Source organism: Hipposideros armiger, unplaced genomic scaffold, assembly GCF_001890085.2.
Source record: "Hipposideros armiger isolate ML-2016 unplaced genomic scaffold, ASM189008v1 scaffold_332, whole genome shotgun sequence".
In the NCBI taxonomy this organism is placed as follows: Eukaryota; Metazoa; Chordata; class Mammalia; order Chiroptera; family Hipposideridae; genus Hipposideros; species Hipposideros armiger.
Genome location: NW_017731682.1, coordinates 356,870 through 366,493, shown reverse-complemented (window position 1 = coordinate 366,493; position 9,624 = coordinate 356,870). Strand labels below are relative to the sequence as shown.

Genomic DNA, 9,624 nt, shown 5'->3' with positions numbered 1-9,624 from the left:
CACACACACACACACACACACACACACACTCACACACGTGCATGGCACACCCTGCTCTGGCCTTGCTCTGAGCATCCCCTGAAATCACTTCCCTCAGCTATCCACTGTTCTCAGAGGTCCATTCTTACCCACAAGCTCTCCCCCTGACTCTGAACCTGACACACTTCCCTCACTGGGAGCGGGAGCAGCACCAGTGTGTGTGCTGCCAGCAACATATGCACCCATGATGGTGGAGAGTGGTGTGAGCAAAGGTATACATGGCCAGCGCCCTGCCCACCAGGATCCTAGAAGGCTGTCCCAGGCAGAGCTGGACATTGTCCTGGTTTTACAGTAACAGACTCAGATCAATTTTTCTTTTTAACCTGAGGAAGGGCAATTTTTCAAATGTCCTTAAAGATGCTGTGAGGGTTAGCAGTGGCCTTAAACTGCCAAGGCGAAGGCCCAGAACTCACCAAGAACCTGCCCCCGAGGTCCTGGGGAGCCCTAGGGAGCCCTAGGCTTCCTGCAGGAAGAGCCACGCCCCCCAATTAGTGGGGGGATTCCAGGGGATCCATTGAGCTGCCTGACTCTTCAGACCCCCAGACTGTTCTCCATCCTCGTCCTTTCCTGTTCCCATCACAAGGTCATATATTTTTTTAAATGCTGACCATTGAGCGTAGAAATGGTCATGAGGTTCTCAGAAAGTAAGCGAGTATTCAAAGTACAATTAATTTCCAACCACTGCAAGAGAAGCGGGAAGGAAGACAGAGGGTGGAAGGGATGTGGTACATTCCAAAGCACAGATAATAATTAACAATGGATAATCAGAAAGTAACTGCATTTGCTCCGGAACACAGTCCGAAGCACACACACTGTGTGGTACCGACAGCCTGCAGAAGTGCCCCTTCTGGCTCTGCCCGCTTTCAGGAGCCCGCTTTCCAGTTCAGGCTAAGTTTTTGGTCGTGTTTTTGGTTTGAGAGGAGGAAAAGGGTTTGGAAGCTGGACTTCACCCAGGCAGACACTCAGCTGTGGCTATAACTGAAGTTGAAATTATTAACTTGTTGGGCTGGCGTCCAGCGATGCAGCCTTCTGACTCCTAAATGCACCAGGCTGGGAGCAGGAGGTGGTGAGAACAAAAGTAGCCGTGAGTCCTCGGTACAGGAGGGAAGCCAGGCAGCAAGATCCTGCCATTAACCAGACAGGCAGCCATCTCTGCAAACAACCTCCGCCCCCATCCAGCTTCTATCAGAAATCAGGGCCTTCAGTTTACTCATTAACTTCATTCTTTCCTCCTCCATCCGCCTCTAGGCCAGGGGCAAAGAGGGCACTATAAGAAGAAGAGGGACCTGGGAAGCCCCAAGATTAGAAGCCAAAACCCAGACACATGCCTTCGTCCTACCTCAGAAACCACCTTTATCAGAGCTGGAAGGAACCTTGGCCATCGATTACCCAGCCTCCCCTTCTACAGGGGAGGAAGCCAGCCTGAAAAAAGCAAGTATTGGGCTGTCGGAAAAGTCATGATGCATTTTTGCAATGAAAAACAGAAAAAATACGTCATGACTTTTCCAACAACCTAATAACTTGCCAAAAGTCACCTAGCTGTTAGAGACAGAAGCAGGAGTAAGGGTGAGAACCTCCCAGCCAGGAGCTGGGCACCATGCCAGAGGCTCAACAGCACGACAAGAAATGGCCAAACCCAAGCGTTCTGAGGCCAAAGCCACAGGGGAGGATGCACTTCCTTTCTGGAAAGTCCTTCACTCAGGTCGCCCTCACTGCGGTTTCAACACAGATACACAGAAGGCGGCCGGTCATCTGGCTAAAATAACTGATATCAGGCCATGCAGGCCTCCTGGGAAGCTTCCCACCAAGTCCCGCCTGGCAGGGCCCCCCAGGCGCAGGCCCCACAGAATCCTGGGGCAGGACGTGCTGTGCAGCAGCAAGGACTCGCATCACTTGGCTTCGGTCCTTCCCTCCCCACCACCTGATTTTCACCAGCCCAATTTCCCCGAGCCCAGTCCACCCACAGTTGGTGCACCAAACTCCAGAACAGCAAGAATGAAAGCCAACACCTACCCAGGCCCCAGGGACAGGGGACACTTCAAAGGGGAGCTCACTATTCCTGCTGCAGCAGCTCACAGAGGGCCCTGCGGAGATGCCCAGGGCCTGATGAGAATGGCCACAGTCTGCGGTAGTGAGGGCAGGTGCAGCGGCAGTCAGACAGCCTGGGTTTGAACCCTGCAAGTCTGACCCCGTTTCCGCCTTAGCTTCTGCCTCTGTACAATGGGGGGAAATGATACAATAGCTACCTCACAGGACTCTTGTGAAAATTAAATGAGCTTTAAATTCAGATTTAATGCACTTTAAATAAATTAGTTGTGGACATGTGTAAAGTCTGAAACTGTGATACATGAGGATGGTGACAAATGTGAATACTGGCACCCTGAGTACAATATTCAAAGCATGGCAGGACAATAGGAGGTTCTGTGGCCACTCTGGGACACCAAATAATTTCTGCTGGAACTCACAGAGAAGGAAATCTTTGGGCAAGATAAGCTACCAGCCAGCACCATCCTTCCCACCCCCACCACCACACTGCTGGGTTCTTGGAAGGTAAAAAATTTACAAATCACCCAGCAGGAGGAAGCCACAGGATAAAACACAAAATTAAAACATAAAAAGACGCAGGTCTGTAAGCAGCGGCACCAGGGAACCTGAATCAGCACCGTCTACACTAGCTGCCTAAGCAGCTCCAGGCCAGCTCCACAGGGGCCTGGACGAAGAAGTACAGGGAACAAAGAAGCGATCAGGAAGACCCAGGGGCCTGGAGGGTGCCAACCCAGGGCCGGGCATTCCCACAGCAGCCAGTAGAGAAGAGCAGAGACAGGTAAAACTGGCCAGATGCCTGCAGACTCTTTTCTGAACGGCTGGTGGGAGGTCCTCCACCCTGGCTCCCAAGCCTGCTGGGAGGAGACAGGAAGCAGGAAGTCACAAGCCTCTCCTGCTTCCCCAGGCTTCCTCTTTACAACCAGGGTGGCTCTCCAAGAAAGAAATGAAGAATACTGCCAGTCACCAATCAGAAACGGTGGGGTGGGGGGGGGAGGGGAAGGGGGTTATTCTCTCCTGGCCTCCAAAACCCATTTTAAGGAGTTGATCAATTCCAAGTCAAGAGCTGGGCAGAGACATCTAGAATATATAAGCACCCCATGTTATCCTTCCCTAACCGACAGTTAAAGGGCAAGGGAGACTTTGACTTCAGTTTATAACACACAGACTTTCTAAGGCCCCACCAAAATTGACACTGACCTGTTTTCTTTGAATTTCCCACAAACACTTCAGCTGCTGACAGATAAGAGAAGATCCCAGAATATTCCTGCAGGAAAATAAAAAATTAGGTCATCACTTCTCTGTGAAGCCATTCTAGGGTGAATGCTGTCCAGCAGTGGCCACTCTTTGGGACAGCAGTCTTCCATTAAGGACCCATTCATTCAACAGGTGGAGAGGCCAGAAATGGCAAACTGGTTCCAGCTGCTGTGCCCATTCCATTCAGCTGGTGGTGGGTGACTAAAGCATTATGAGCAGAACACAATTCCTGGTTCAGCAGGAAAGACATCTGTGATTGATTAGTGATGTCTGCTATGGGCAGTTATGGAAGTAATGGTATCATGTCACATATATGTCATCCCTGAGCTTCTGGCATCCAAGGATTTAACATTTGTAATTTTGACCACTCACAAGTAACCCGAGTTTCAAGGTATGTAAAAGTGTGTAACTCCACTGAGACATGAGTTTGATTCACATATAACGAGGAGGCTGAGGTAAAGAAACAGGCCACTTTGTTGTTTTCCTCTCTACCACATCCAGAGTTACTCTTGTGGAGCAATAAAAATTTGGTGGAAAATGGCCATCAAGTGAAAGAGAAAACTGTAGGGCTGGCTGAGTAGCCCAGTTGGATAAGAGTGCGAGCTCTGAGCAACAGGGTCGCCAGTTCAATTCCCACATGGGCTAGTGAGCTACGCCTGAGCTGAGCAGCTGTGAGCTGCCGCGCGGCTCAGTGTGCAACAAGGTTGCCAGCTCGACTCCTGCATGGGATGGTGGACTATGCCCCCCTGCCCCTCCCCCCACAACTAGATCGAAAGCAGAGACTGGACTTAGATTAGAGCAGAGCCTGCGCCCTCCACAACTAAGATTGAAGAACAACAACTTGACTTGGAGCTGATGGATCCTAGAAAAACACAATGTTCCCCTTCCCCAATTCCCCAATGCTATTTCCCTCCCCAATTCCCCAATAAAAATCTAAAAAAAAAAGAAAGAGAAAACTGTAGCAGGAGTTGGTACAAAGACATACACAGGAAACATTTGGCTCTCTACAGAATCAGACTCTGGAGAAAGCTAGGCCCATGTACAAATATTGCTGTGAATGCAACTTTGGGATTCTAGAAGGTGCAGGATTCTTTTTTTGGGGATGGCAAAATGGATCCATATTTTTATTGAGATATAATTGGCATATAACAGTATATTAGCTTCAGGTGTACAAATAATGATTTATTTGTATATATTGAAAAATGACTACCACATAAGTCTAGTTCACATCCATCAACATATATACATAATTACAAAAATTTTTTTCTTTTTTAAGATCTACTCTCTTAGCAACTTTCAAATATATAATACAATGTTATTAACTATTGTTACCATGTTATACATTACATCCCGACAAGATTCATTTCTTGTCAGGGGTCCACACTCTGCATACTCTGTGTCTCTCAGTAGTGAGCGCTAGGCCAAGGGGAATAGAGGCAATTAGAACCTATGCCCTGAATGGGCTTACAATCTAGTTGGAAAAGCTCTGATACCCACTGGAAGCAGCAAATGGCACTGCATCTTCTCAATGACCCAGCACAGAATCCACTTCAGGCCCCCTTCATCCTTTCCTTACCAACCTCAGCCAATCAATTCAGAAATGGCCTCAATCCTACTTTCAAAATGTCTCAGGTTCAGTCCGTCCTCTCCATTCCTCACAGCTGCCCAGCCACTCTCCCCATCATGATGTCCCCTCTTCACAGACCCCAGACTCACACTCCTGAGGCCTGCCCCTATTTCTGCAACCCCTACAAAAAAACCTGCAGAGTTCCCAGGGCTTCCCAAGGCTGACTGCTGTCTCTCCAGCACCAGTTCAGTACCTGCACGTGGTGGGCACTCATCTTCCCTTGAGTGAATGATGGATGGATGGATGAAGTTCCTTGGCTGGACATTTGAAGACACTGTCTCCCTGTTCAGCCTTTTTTCTCTCTGCATCCATACACACAACCCACTCGCTGACTCACCTAGGCTATTCACACACCCCAGTAGTTTCTTGGTGCCCTTCCTCAGGCTGGTCCCTCCCTCTCTTCTGTTGAAATGCAAGCCACCCTTCAAAGCTCCAGTTGGACCCCACCTGCTGCTTGAGGTGGTCCTCCAGGATCAGGATGATTTATCCTGCCGCTGAACCCACATAACATTCTCCTCTCACAGGCCACTCACCTTGCACTTTGAATTGTCATTTTTTTAAACCCCTTTACTGCATTATAAGATCCTTGAAAACAAGGGCCTTTACTTTCATTTTTGCATCATCAGAACTTACCACAGACTCTTATGCTATGATACACACACACGGTTTGTCAAATTCATTAAAGAATCACCCCCAGGAAGTATATAAAAGCAAGGAGAGACAGAAAACTCCACAGGAGTTCTAAGGAAAAAGGGGCTCTTTTAGGATGGGTGGCCAGGGAAGGGTCCATGAAAAGGCTCAGGCATGAGGAAGGTCTTGAAAGACAGGAAGGAGGGACTGGGGAAGAGCATTCCAGGAAGGTGGAACAGTATGTATGAACTAAGGAACAAGGGAGTGCGCAAAGCAGGCTTGGGCAGTCAGTCTGGCTGGAACTGAGGGTTCCTCAAGGGAAGAAGAGTGGGAGATAAGGCTAGACAGGCAGGCTGGGAATGGACACGAAGGATGTCGAGAGCCAGGCTAAGGCACTTAGATTAGATCCATTCCCTTAGTCAGTGGGGACGACAGCCTGGGCCTTAATGGTAAAAGAAAAGATGTCTTGTCCTCTCTTGTTCTGAGCATATTAATCTAGTCTCCTCAGCTAGAGTATAAATAATAGCCACCATTTACTGCACACCTGCTGTGTACAGGGCCCTAAGCTCTGTGCTTCACATACATTAATTATCTCATCGCTCCTCAACAGGCCTGAGAGCCTGGTATTGTTATCCACATTTTGCAAGCAGGAAGCTAAAGCTAAAAGTGGTGAAGGCAGTTGCCCAAGGCCTAACCCATCCACTCATTCACTTAACAATACCAGCTGGGGCTGGAGTTAGAGACTCAGGGATAAGAGCCAGCTACCCCTGGCCCAGAGGCGTCCCACTTAAGCTGAGCTGCTTCTCCTTATTAATTCCTCAAGGGCAACATTTATTAAGAACATAGTAGGAGCTTAATGAAACACACTAAGTAAAATGGAGGTTGCCAAGGGCTGGGGAATTACTGTTAAATGGGTGTACACTGTCAGTTGTGCAGATGAAAAAGTTCTAGAGATCTGTTGCAGAACAGTATGAATAAACTTAAAGCAATTGAACTGTACATTTAAAAATGGTTAAAATGATAAATTTTATATTTTTTTACCACAATTCAAACTTTTAAAAAATAAAGCACCCTTGTTTGAGCTCTGAGCAACAGTGGTTCGAGTCCAGCCCGAGCTGAGCAGCCGCTGAGCTGCCAATAGGTAGCAGGATGGCTCAGCTAAAAAAATAAAAAATAAAATAAATAAAATAAAGCACCCTTATTAATTGACTGATTGGCTGTCAATATGATCTTACACCATGAATTATCTGATGCTGGAAGAGAATCTAGAAGCACAGAAACAATAACCCTCCAAAACAGAGCATTGAAAAGGGGAGGTGATTTGCTCAAGGCTGCACACACAGGTGATGTTAAGGCTAAGATCCTCTGGCTCCATAGGGGAAAATGGCACAGCTTGATAGGAAAGCACATGGTATGAGGCATCAGAGGCCATGGGTTCAAGTTCTGCTTCTTCCACTTAATGAGTTCTGTGACCTCATGTGAAGTAATTTATGCTCTCTGAGCCTCATATTCCCAGCCTATAAGAGGGCAATTAAAAATAACATATACTTTAAAAAAATAATAACATATACTTCACAAGATTATATGTGAATCAAATAAAATGATATAAAACTAATGTGCAGAGAAAGCAGTTGGCCAACTATAAATTATTTTTTAAACACTAGTTGTTATTAATATTCAATAGCAGTTCATAGACTTAAAGAAGATTAAAATCTGATTAATTCAGACACACACAAAAATCCCACCCCATTCTGGTCCACTCTCAGCTATTCAGGGCCTTGCACACAGCAGGTCTTCAATGAGTGAGTGGAGAACAATTCGTTCCTCTTCAGGTTTTGTCCAACCCTGTCCTATTCCCTCCCTCACCCCTAACCCACAGCCCAGCAGCATCAGCCACGCCAGAAGGAGGCACAGGCTAGGAAGCCCGTGTCAATGTCTGCCTCCCTGGCTGCATTCCTTAGCTAAATATAAATGATTTGACCAGTCCATTGTTTGAAATTATCCATAATACCTCTCCCTCCCCTCCCCATTACTTAAGATGACAAGCTAACTGCACATCTTTATAGCAGAACATACATACAAAACATTCTCTATGGCTATTTTTAGTAGAGAGAGGAAAGCTGGCTAGTATACTGGGATCAGAGAGCATGAGTCCTCAGTTTTCTCCACTAGTCCAGGAAAGCTTCCTGGAAGAGGGAGTACCTGAGTCAGAGAAGGGGACAGCTGCAGGTCAGAAGGGCCTCATATAATGAGTTTGGTTCTCTGAACCAAATGGAGGGGAGCAGCTGCCGTCTTATCCCCGTTTTTTTGGAACGGGGGAGGAAAGGTAGACTCTGCCCAGGGGATCCCATGCTACCCTAATGCTGCAAACTTCCCCAAGCATCTGGGGAAGAGGTAGGGACAAGACCAATATCTTTTTCAAAGAGAGGCAATCCAAGATTCCAGTTCCGAGATACTCAAGTACAAATACTGTACTCTCATAACAAGCCAGTTTGTTGTTTGGACTTTTTTTTTTCACCACAGGAAGTTTTTTAAAGTCCCAAACTTGGATGCACAGATGGACTACATCTAGGACCTCGAGGTGTGCCAAAGCTTTGTCACTCTGAGTGCCGATCTGCCAGCGGTGGCCCAAGGAGTGGTCGGGGGGCGGGGGGGAGGGGGCGGCGGGAGGCCTGCAGGCGGTATCACAGCTCTGCGCCAGCCCCCTGGCCCTCCCTAGGGCCGCTGTGTGGATTACCCCCCACCCCCGCCCCCAAGCCACGGGGATCTGCTGGGCCACACAGTCAGAAACCCATGACAGCTCCGGGTCTCCCCCTTTCTGCTGCACCCTACAGCCCTCCCATCCCTTCGCTTGGGATCCCGCGGTTCACCCTGTTGCAACGCCACTTCCAAAAGACCTACCTCCGAGCCTTTCCTTGCAGGACCCTCTTCGTCCCATTCCCGGGCCCCGCACACACCTTCCACTTCCTGGGCTACTTCCTGACCCTCATAAGGCACCTACCCCATCGCTCCCTCCCTCATCTCGCCCACTGCCGCCCTCCTGACACCCCCTCTTCGGGGCGCTCCCGAGGCGCTCCCCCCGTCTGGGGACCCGGTGAAGGGCTCTCCCAGCCCGTCCACAGGCAGGCCGAGGCCCGCTAACTCGTCTGCTCCGGAGCCCGCCGCCTGCCCGCCCCAGGCCGCACTCACCGAGCTCCCAGGAATGCGGGGTCTCGGCTCACTCGCGCTCCCTCACCGCTGCTGCCTCTGCCTCGGCCAGCGGAAACGGGGGGCGGGGCCAGGGCGCTGAGCTGGGGGCGGGGCTTGCCAGGCTGCGGGGCGGGGCCGGCTGCGGGGCCGGGCGAGACCGTGGGGGCCCGGGCCCGAGCACAAGGGGCGGGGTGACAGCGCTGCAAGAGGGAGCTGGAGCCGGCGCGGGAGGCGGGTCCCAGGGTGGGGAAGGGTCTGGGGGCCCTCCAACACCCCCTGGCTGGATCCCCTGTGTCAGAGCTGGAGGGAGACCGAAGAGGAAAGCCAGGGCCGCGCTGGTAATGGGTGTCCTAGTCCAGTCGCGGCCGCCCTCTGGGGCTCCGGAAGCCTTCTTCCCCTCCCCATCGCCTGGATTCTCGGATTGGCCGTTCATCAGAGGCATTAGTACGACGCCTTTCCCCCGCCCCCACGGGCCTGGGCTGCAGCCCCATCCAGAATCGGGGAGGGGGCAGTCAGGGCCTGGGAGTTCGTGCTCCTGGGCTCGGCCCCTTACACCACCCCAAGGGCCGTGCAGGCCAAGATCTCAACTTTCCGGCTAGGGCCAGGCTGTCTGACCTCACCACCCCCACACCTACACCTAAGAAATCCTTCCCTGATATTTGGGGCATACTATCTGAGATGTTGACGACGCACGACGTGTGTATTAAATACTGCCTGGAGGAGCAGCTGTCTCCCCAAGACCTCCAGGCCTCTACGTGTTGGTAAAAGGCACTGTGAGCCCAGAAATAAACTGTAGCAGGAAAAATTCAAGATAGACATTTCTGATGAGTGCTTCCTAT

General features: G+C 50.1%; 1 protein-coding gene across 6 annotated transcripts in view; it reads right to left on the bottom strand.

The window, feature by feature from the left end:
* Window positions 1-8,878, bottom strand: part of TSPAN9 (tetraspanin 9) — a 209,972-nt gene extending 201,094 nt beyond the window's left edge. For 4 of the 6 annotated variants that reach the window (XM_019660980.1, XM_019660981.1, XM_019660982.1 and 1 more), the window contains exons 1-2: window positions 8,498-8,594; window positions 3,283-3,349 (exon numbers count right to left, since the gene is read on the bottom strand). The gene's annotated coding sequence lies outside the window, so the exon portion shown is untranslated. Of the gene's footprint in view, window positions 1-3,282; window positions 3,350-8,497; window positions 8,595-8,785 lie in introns of those variants that run through there. The other 2 variants (XM_019660984.1, XM_019660983.1) reach the window with 2 other exon arrangements.
* Between the last annotated feature and the right edge of the window lie 746 nt (window positions 8,879-9,624).